Consider the following 10,044-nt stretch of genomic DNA (forward strand, 5'->3'; position numbering starts at 1 on the left):
ACTAGAAAAGCTTTGGTGTTGCGTGTATGTCTAAGCATGCAGCCTCAAAAGAGAATGCACAGAGGAGTTTTCTCTCGAAAGAATATGTAAGAATACCACTTTATAAGGAAACATATTGCTGCAGAGTAAAGACATATACGTACTTATTGGAAACACATTATGAGAAGAAATAACGCATGGTACAAAATTAGCTTGTATCTCCAAAACAACACGTGGTAACTCAAAAAGATTTGGTGTGGCGTGTACGTCTGAACGTGTAGCCTCAAAAGAGAACCCACAGGAGAATTTTCTTATGTCAAAATTTGTCAGAAAACCACGTTTTAAGGAAATCCCGCATCATGTGAAATTATCTTGTTTTTCGTAAACAACACGTTGTAGCTCGAAAAGCTTTGGTGTTGCGTGAATGTCTAAGCGTTGTAGCCTCCAAAGAGAACGCACAGGATAGTTTTCTCTCGAAAGAATATGTAAGAATACCATGTTATAAGGAAATACAGTGTTGCAGAGTAAAGACAAATACGTACTTATTGGAAACACTTTACGAGAAGAAATAACGCATCATGCAAAATTAGCTTGTATCTCCTAAACAACACATTGTAACTCGAAAAGATTTGGTGTGGCGTGTACATCTAAACGTGTAGCCTCAAAGAGAACCCACAGGAGAATTTTCTTTCGTCAAAATTTGTCAAAAACCACGTTTTAAGGAAATCCCGCATCGTGCGTAATTATCTTGTTTTTCCTAAACAACATGTTGTAACTCGAAAAGCTTTGGTGTTGCGTGTATGTCTAAGCGTGTAGCCTTAAAAGAGAACGCACAGGAGAGTTTTTTCCTGAAAGAATATGTAGGAATACCACGTTATTAGGAAATACAGTGTTGCAGAGTAAAGACAAATACATACTTATTGGAAACACTTAAACTTTACGAGTAGAAATAACACATAGTACAAAATTAGCTTGTATCTCCTAAACAACACGTTATAATTCGAAAGGATTTGGTGTGGCTTGTACGTCTAAACGTGTACCCTCAAAAGAGAACCCACAGGAGAATTTTCTTTCGTCAAAATTTGTCAGATAACCACGTTTTAAGGAAATCCTGCATCATGCGAAATTATCTTGTTTTTCCTAAACAACACGTTGTAACTCGAAAAGCTTTGGTTTTGCGTGTATGTCTAAGCATGTAGCCTCCAAAGAGAACACACAGGAGATTTTTCTCTCGAAAGAATATGTAAGAATACCACGTTATAAGGAAATACAGTGTTGCAGAGTAAAGGCAAAAACATACGTTTTGGAAACACTTAAACTTTAGGAGAAGAAATAACGCATCATAAAAAAATTAGCTTGTATCTCCTAAACAACACGTTGAAATTCTAAAAGATTTGGTGTGGCGTGTACAACTAAACGTGTAGCCTCAAAAGAGAACACACAGGAGAATTTTCTTTCGTCAAAATTTGTCAGAAAACCATGTTTTAAGGAAATCCCGCATCGTGGGAAATTATCTTGTTCTTCCTAAACAACACGTTGTAACTCGAAAAGCGTTGGTGTTGCGTATATGTCTAAGCGTGTAGCCTCAAATGAGAACGCACAGGAGAGTTTTCTCTTGAATGAATATGTAAGAATACCACGTTATAAGGAAATACAGTGTTGCAGAATAAAGACATATACTAACTTATTGGAAAAACTTTAGGAGAAGAAATAACGCATCGTACAAAATTAGCTTGTATCTCCTAAACAACACGTTGTAACTTAAAAAGATTTGGTGTGGCCTGTACGTCTAAATGTGTAGCCTCAAAAGAGAACCCATAGAGGAATTTTCCTTGGTCAAAATTTGTCGGAAAACCACTTATTAAGGAAATCCCGCATCGTGCGTAATTATCTTGTTTTTCCTAATCAACGCGTTGTAACTCGAAAAGCTTTGGTGTTGCATGTAAGTCTATGTGCGGAGCCTCAAAGGGGAACGCACAGGAGAGTTTTCTCTCGAAAGAATATGTAAGAATACCACGTTATAAGGAAATACAGTGTTGCAGATTATAGAGAAATACGTACTTATTGGAAATAGTTTAGGAAAAGAAATAAAGCATCATGCAAAATTAGCTTGTATCTCCTAAACAACACGTTGTAACTGGAAAAGATTTGGTGTGGTGTGTATGTCTAAACGTGTAGCCTCAAAAGAGAACCCACAGGAGAGTTTTCTTTGGTCAAAATTTGTCAAAAACCACGTTTTACGGAAATCCCCGCATCGTGCGAAAATAACTTGTTTTTCCTAAACAACACGTTGTAACTCGAAAAGCTTTGGTGTTGCGTGTATTTCTAAGCGTGTAGCCTCAAAATAGAAAGCACAGGAGAGTTTTCTCCCGAAAGAATATGTAGGAATACCACGTTATAAGGAAATACAGTGTTGCAGAGTAAAGACAGATACATACTTATTGGAAACACTTAAACTTTACAAGAAGAAATAACACATAGTACAAAATTAGCTTGTATCTCCTAAACAACACGTTATAACTCGAAAGGATTTGGTGTGGCGTGTACGTCTAAACGTGTACCCTCAAAAGAGAACCCACAGGAGAATTTTATCCTGTGCGTTCTCTTTTGAGGTTACACGCTTAGACATACACGCAACAACAAAGCTTTTCGAGTTACAACATGTTGTTTAGGAAAAACAAGATAATTTCGCAGGATGCGAGATTTCCTTAAAACCTGGGGCCTGACAAATTTTGATGAAAGAAAATTCTCTTTTGGGTTCTCTGTTGAGCCTACACGTTTAGACGTACATGTCACACCAAATCTTTTCGAGTTACAACGTGTTGTTTAGGAGATACAATCTAATTTTGTACGATGTGTTATTTCTTCTCATAAAGTGTTTCCAATATGTACCTATTTGTCTTTACTCTGCAAAATTGTATTTCCGTATAACGTGGTATTCTTACATAATCTTTCAAGAGAAAACTCTCCTGTGCCTTCTCTTTTGAGGCTACACGCTTACACATACACACAACACCAAAGCTTTTCGAGTTACGACATGTTGTTTAGGAAAAAGAAGATGATTTCGCACGATGCGGGATTTCCTTGAAACTTGGTTTTCTGAAAATTTTTGACGAAAGAAAATTCTCCTGTGGGGTCTCTTTTGAGGCTACATGTTTAGATGAACATGCCACACCAAATCTTTTCGAGTTACAACGTGTTGTTTCAGAGATACAAGCTGATTTTGTAGGATGCCTTACTTATTCTCGTAAAGTGTTTCCAATACATACGTATTTGTCTTTACTCTGCAACACTGTATTGCCTTATAACGTTGTATTCTTATATATTCTTTCCAGAGAAAACTGTCTCGTGCTTTCCCTTTTGCAGCTACACACTTAGACAAACAGGCAACACCAAAGCTTTTCGAGTTACAACGTGTTGTTTATGAAAAACAAGATAATTTCACGCGATGCGGGATTTCCTTAAAACGTAGTTTTCTGAAAAAATTTGATGAAAGAAAATTCTTCAGTGGGTTTTCTTTTGAGGCTACATGTTTAGACGTACACGCCACACCAAATCCTTTCGAGTTACCACATGTTGTTTAGGAGATACAAGCTAATTTTGTATGATGCGTTATTTCTTCTCGTAAAGTGTTTCCAATATGTACGTATTTGTCTTTACTCTGCAACACTTTATTTCCTTATAACGTTGTATTCTTACATATTCTTTTGAGAGAAAACTCTACTGTGCGTTCTCTTTAGAGGCTACACGCTTAGACATACACGCAACGCCAAAGCTTTTCGAGTTACAATGTGTTGTTTAGGAAAAACAAGATAATTTCGCACGATGCGAGATTTCCATAAAACGTGGTTGTCTGAAAAATGTTGACGAAAGAAAGTTCTCCTGTGGGTTCTCTTTTGAGGCTACACATGTAGAGGTACGAGCCACAACAAGTCTTTTCGAGTTACAACGTGTTGTTTAGGAGATACAAGCTAATTTTGTACGATGCATTTTTTCTTCTCTTAAAGTGTTTTCAATAGTATTTGTCTTTACTCTGCAACACTGTATTTCCTTATAACGTGGTATTCTTACATATTCTTTCGAGAGAAAACTCTCCTGTGCATTGTCTTTTGAGGCTACACCCTTAGACATACACGCAACACCAAAGCTTTTCGAGTTACAACGTGTTGTTTAGGAAAAACAAGATAATTTCTCACGATGCGAGATTTCCTTAAAACGTGGTTTCTGACAAATTTTGATGAAATAAAATTCTCCTGTGGGTTCTCTTTTGAGGCTACACTTTTAGACTTACACGTCACCCCAAATCTTTTCGAGTTACAACGTGTTGTTTAGGAGATACAAGCTAATTTTGTATGATGCGTTATTTGTTCTTGTAAAGTGTTTCCAATATGTACTTATTTGTCTTTTCTCTGCAAAATTGTATTTCCGTATAACGTGGTATTCTTACATATTCTTTCGAGAGAAAACTCTCCTGTGCCTTTTCTTTTGAGGCTCCACGCTTACACATACACACAACACAAATGCTTTTCAAGTTACAACATGTTGTTTAGGAAAAAGAAGATGATTTCACACGATGGGGGATTTCCTTAAAACGTGGTTTTTTGAAAAATTTTGAAGAAAGAAAATTCTCCTGTAGGTTCTCTTTTGAGGCTACACGTTTAGACGTACATGCCACACCAAATCTTTTCAAGTTACAATGTGTTGTTTAGGAGATACAAGCTAATTTTGTACGATGTGTTATTTCTTCTCTTAAAGTGTTTCCAATATGTACGTAGTTGTCTTTACTCTGCAACACTTTTTTTCCTTATAACGTGGTATTCTTCCATATTCTTTCGAGAGAAACTCTCCTGTGCGTTCTCTTTTGAGGCTACACGGTTAGACATACACGCAACACCAAAGCTTTTCGAGTTACAACGTGTTGTTTAGGAAAAACAAGATAATTTCGCAAGATGCGAGATTTCCTTAAAACGTGGTTTCTGACAAATTTTGATGAAAGAAAATTCTCCTGTAGGTTCTCGTTTGAGGCTACACTTTTAGACGTACACGTCACACCAAATCCTTTCGAGTTACATCGTGTTGTTTAGGAGATACAAGTTAATTTTGTAAGATGCGTTATTTCTTCTCGTAAAGTGTTTCCAATATGTATTTATGTGTCTTTACTCTGCAAAATTGTATTTCCTTATAACGTGGTATTCTTACATATTCTTTGGAGAGAAAACTCTCCAGTGCCTTCTCTTTTGAGGCTCCACTCTTACACATACACGCAACACCATAGCTTTTCGAGTTACAACATGTTGTTTAGGGAAAAGAAGATGATTTCGCACGATGCGGGATTTCCTTAAAACGTGGTTTTCTGAAAAATTTTGAATAAAGAAAATTCTCCTGTGGGTTCTCTTTTGAGGCTACACGTTTAGACGTACACGCCACACCAAATCCTTTCAAGTTACCACGTGTTATTTAAGAGATACAAGTTAATTTTGTACGATGCATTATTTCTTCTCGTAAAGTGTTTCCAATACGTACTTATTTGTCTTTAATCTGCAACACTGTATTTCCTTATAACATGGTATTCTTACATATTATTTCGAGGGAAAACACTCCTGTGCGTTCTCTTTTGAGGGGACACGCTTAGACAAACATACAACGCCAAAGCTTTTCGAGTTACAATGTGTTGTTTAGGAAAAACAAGATAATTTAGCACGATGCGAGATTTCCATAAAACGTGATTTTCTGAAAAATTTTGACGAAAGAAAGTTCTCCTGTGGGTTCTCTTTTGAGGCTACAAGTGTAGAGGTACGAGCCACACCAAATCTTTTCGAATTACAACGTGTTGTTTAGGATATATAAGCTAATTTTTTACGATGCGTTAATTCTTCTCGTAAAGTGTTTCCAATAAGTACATATTTGTCTTCACACTGCAACACTATATTTCCTTATAACGTGGTATTCTTACATATTCCTTTGAGAGAAAACTATCCTGTGCGTTCCCTTTTGAGGCTACACACTTAGACATACAGGCAAAACCAAAGCTTTTCGAGTTACAACGTGTTGTTTATGGAAAACAAGATAATTTTGCACGATGCGGGATTTCCTTAAAACGTGGTTTTCTGACAAATTTTGACGAAAGAAAATTCTCCTGTGGCTTCTCTTTTGAGGCTACACGTTTAGACGTGCACGCCACACCAAATCCTTTCGAGTTACCACGTGTTGTTTAAGAGATACAAGCTAATTTTGTATGATGCGTTATTTCTTTTCGTAAAGTGGTTCCAATACGTATGTATTTGTCTTTACTCTGCAACACTGTATTTCCTTATAACGTTGTATTCTTACATGTTCTTTCGAGAACATGTAAGAATGCACTCTCCTGTGCATTCTCTTTAGAGTCTACATGCTCAGACATACACGCAACACCAAAGCTTTTCGAGTTACAACGTGTTGTTTAGGAAAAACAAGATAATTTTGCACGATGCGGGATTTCCTTAAAACGTGGTTTTCTGACAAATTTTGACGAAAGAAAGTTCTCCTGTAGGTTCTCTTTTGAGGCTACACGTGTAGACGTACGAGCCACACCAAATATTTTTCAGTTACAATGTGTTGTTTAGGAGACACAAGCAAATATTGTACGATGCGTTATTTCTTCTCGTAAAGTGTTTCCAATACGTACATATTCGTCTTTACTCTGCAACACTGTATTTCCTTATAACATGGTATTCTTACATATTCTTTCGAGGGAAAACTCTCCTGTGCATTCTCTTTTGAGGCTACATGATTAGACAAACACGCAACACCAAAGCTTTTCGAGTTACAACGTGTTGTTTAGGAAAAAGAAGATGATTTCGCATGATGCGGGATTTCCTAAAAACCTGGTGTTCTGAAAAATTTTGACGAAAGAAAATTCTCCTGTGGGTTCTCTTTTGAGGCTACATATTTAGACGTACACGTCACACCAAATCTTTTCGAGTTACAACGTGTTGTTTAGGAGATACAAGCTAATTTTTTATAATGCGTTAATTCTCGTAAAGTGTTTCCAATATGTACGTATTTGTCTTTACTCTGCAACACTGTATTTCCTTATAACGTGGTATTCTTACATATTCTTTCGAGAGAAAACTATCCTGTGCATTCCCTTTTGAGGCTAAACACTTAGGCATACAGGCAACAACAAAGCTTTTTGAGTTACAACGTGTTGTTTATAAAAAACAAGATACTTTCGCACGATGCCGGATTTCCTTAAAACATGGTTTTCTGACAAATTTTGACGAAAGGAAATTATTCTGTTGGTTCTCTTTTGAGGCTTCACGTTTCGACGTGCACGTCACACCTAATCCTTTCGAGTTACCACGTGTTGTTTAGGAGATACAAGCTAATTTTGTACGATGCTTTATTTCTTCTCGTAAAGTGTTTCCAATACGTACGTATTTGTCTTTATTCTGCAACACTGTATTTCCTTATAACGTGGTATTCTTACATATTCTTTCGAGAGAAATCTATCCTATGTGTTCCCTTTTGAGGCTACACACTTAGACATACAGGCAACACCAAAGCTTTTCGAGTTACAACGTGTTTTTTATGAAAAAACAAGATTATTTCGCATGATGCGGGATTTCCTTAAAACGTGATTTTCTGACAAATTTTGACGAAAGAAAACTCTCCTGTGGGTTCTCTTTTGAGGCTCCACGTTTAGACGTACACGCCACACCAAATCCTTTCAAGTTACCACGTGTTGCTTTGGAGATACAAGCTAATTTTGTACTATGCGTTATTTCTTCTCGTAAAGTGTTTCCAATACTTACTTATTTGTATTTACTCTGCAACACTGTATTTCCTTATAACGTTGTATTCTTACATGTTCTTTCGAGAGAAAACTCTTTTGTGCGTTCTCTTTAGAGGCTACAGGCTTAGACACACAAGCAACACCAAAGCTTTTCTAGTTACAACGTGTTGTTTGGGAAAAACAAGATAATTTTGCACGATGCGGGATTTCCTTACAACGTGGTTTTCTGACAAATTTTGACGAAAGAAAGTTCTCCTGTGGGTTCTCTTTTGAGGCTACACATGCAGACATACGAGCCACACCAAATCTTTTCGAGTTACAACATGTTGTTTAGGAGATACAAGCAAATTTTTTTTACGATGCGTTATTTCTTCTCGTAAAATGTTTCCAATACGTACTTATTTGTCTTTACTCTGCAACATTGTATTTCCTTATAACGTGGTATTCTTACATATTCTTTTGAGAGAAAACTCCCCTGTGTGTTCTCTTTTGAGGCTACACGCTTAGACAAACACTCAACACCAAAGCTTTTCGAGTTACAACGTGTTGTTAAGGAAAAACAAGATAATTTCGCACGATGTGAGATTTCCTTAAAACGTGTTTTCTGACAAATTTTGATGAAAGAAAATTCTTCTCTGGGTTCTCTTTTGAGGCTACACGTTTAGACGTACATGTCACACCAAATCTTTTCGTGTTACAATGTGTTGTTAAGGAGATACAAGCTAACTTATTAGGATGCGTTATTTCTTCTCATAAAGTGTTTTCAAGATGTACTAATTTGTCTTTACTCTGCAAAATTGTATTTCCTTATAACGTGGTATTCTTACATATTCTTTCGAGAGAAATATCTCCTGTGCCTTCTCGTTTGAGTCTCCACCCTTACACATACACGCAACACCAATGCTTTTCGAGTTACAACATGTTGTTTAGGAAAAAGAAGATGATTTCGCACGATGCGGGATTTCCTTAAAACGTGGTTTTCTGAAAAATTTTGAGGAAAGAAAATTCTCCTGTGGGTTCTCTTTTGAGGCTCCATGTTTACATGTACACGCCACACCAAATCATTTCGAGTTCTAACGTGTTGTTTAAGAGATACAAGCTAATTTTGTACGATGTGTTAATTCTTCTCATAAAGTGTTTCCAATACGTACATATTTGTCTTTACTCTGCAACACTGTATTTCCTTACAACGTGGTATTCTTACATATTCTTTCGAGAGAAAACTATCCTGTGCGTTCCCTTTTGAGGCTACACACTTAGACATACAGGCAACACCAAAGCTTTTCGAGTTACAACGTGTTGTTAATGAAAAACAAGATTAATTCGCACGATGCGGGATTACCTTAAAACGTGGTTTTCTGACAAATTTTGACGAATGAAAATTCTCCTGTGGGTTCTCTTTTGAGGCTCCACGTTTAGACGTACACGCCTCACCAAATCCATCGAGTTATCACGTGTTGCTTAGGAGATACAAGCTAATTTTTTATGATGCGTTATTTCTTCTCGTAAAGTGTTTCCAATACTTATGTATTCGTCTTTACTCTGCAACACTGTATTTCCTTATAACGTTGTATTCTTACATTTTCTTTTGAGAGAAAACACTCCTCTGCGTTCTCTTTAGATGCTACGGGCTTAGACATACACGCAACACCAAAGCTTTTCAAGTTACAACGTGTTGTTTAGGAAAAACAAGATAATTTTGCACGATGCGGGATTTCCTTAAAACGTGGTTTTCTGACAGATTTAGACGAAAGGAAGTTCTCCTGTGGTTTCTCTTTTGAGGCTACACTTGTAGACGTACGAGCCACACCAAATGTTTTCGAGTTACAACGTGTTGTTTAGGAGATACAAGCAAATTTTGTACGATGCATTATTTCTTCTCGTAAGTAAAGTTTTTCCAATACGTACTTATTTGTCTTTAGTCTGCAACATTGTATTTCCTTATAACGTGTTATTCTTACATATTCTTTCGAGGGAAAACACTCCTGTGCGTTCTCTTTTGAGGCTACACGCTTAGACAAACACGCAATGCCAAAGCTTTTCGAGTTACAACGTGTTGTTTAGGAAAAACAAGATAATTTCGCACTATGCGAGATTTCCATAAAACGTGGTTTTCTGAAAAATTTTGATGAAAGAAAGTTCTCCTGTCAGTGCTCTTTTGAGGCTACACGTGTAGAGGTACGAGCCACACCAAATCTTTTCGTGTTACAACGTGTTGTTTAGGAGATACAAGCTAATTTTGTACGATGCCTTATTTCTTCTCTTAAAATGTTTCCAATAGGTACGTATTT

The sequence above is a fragment of the Apodemus sylvaticus genome, chromosome 19 (genome assembly GCF_947179515.1).
Source record: "Apodemus sylvaticus chromosome 19, mApoSyl1.1, whole genome shotgun sequence".
NCBI classification, from domain to species: Eukaryota; Metazoa; Chordata; class Mammalia; order Rodentia; family Muridae; genus Apodemus; species Apodemus sylvaticus.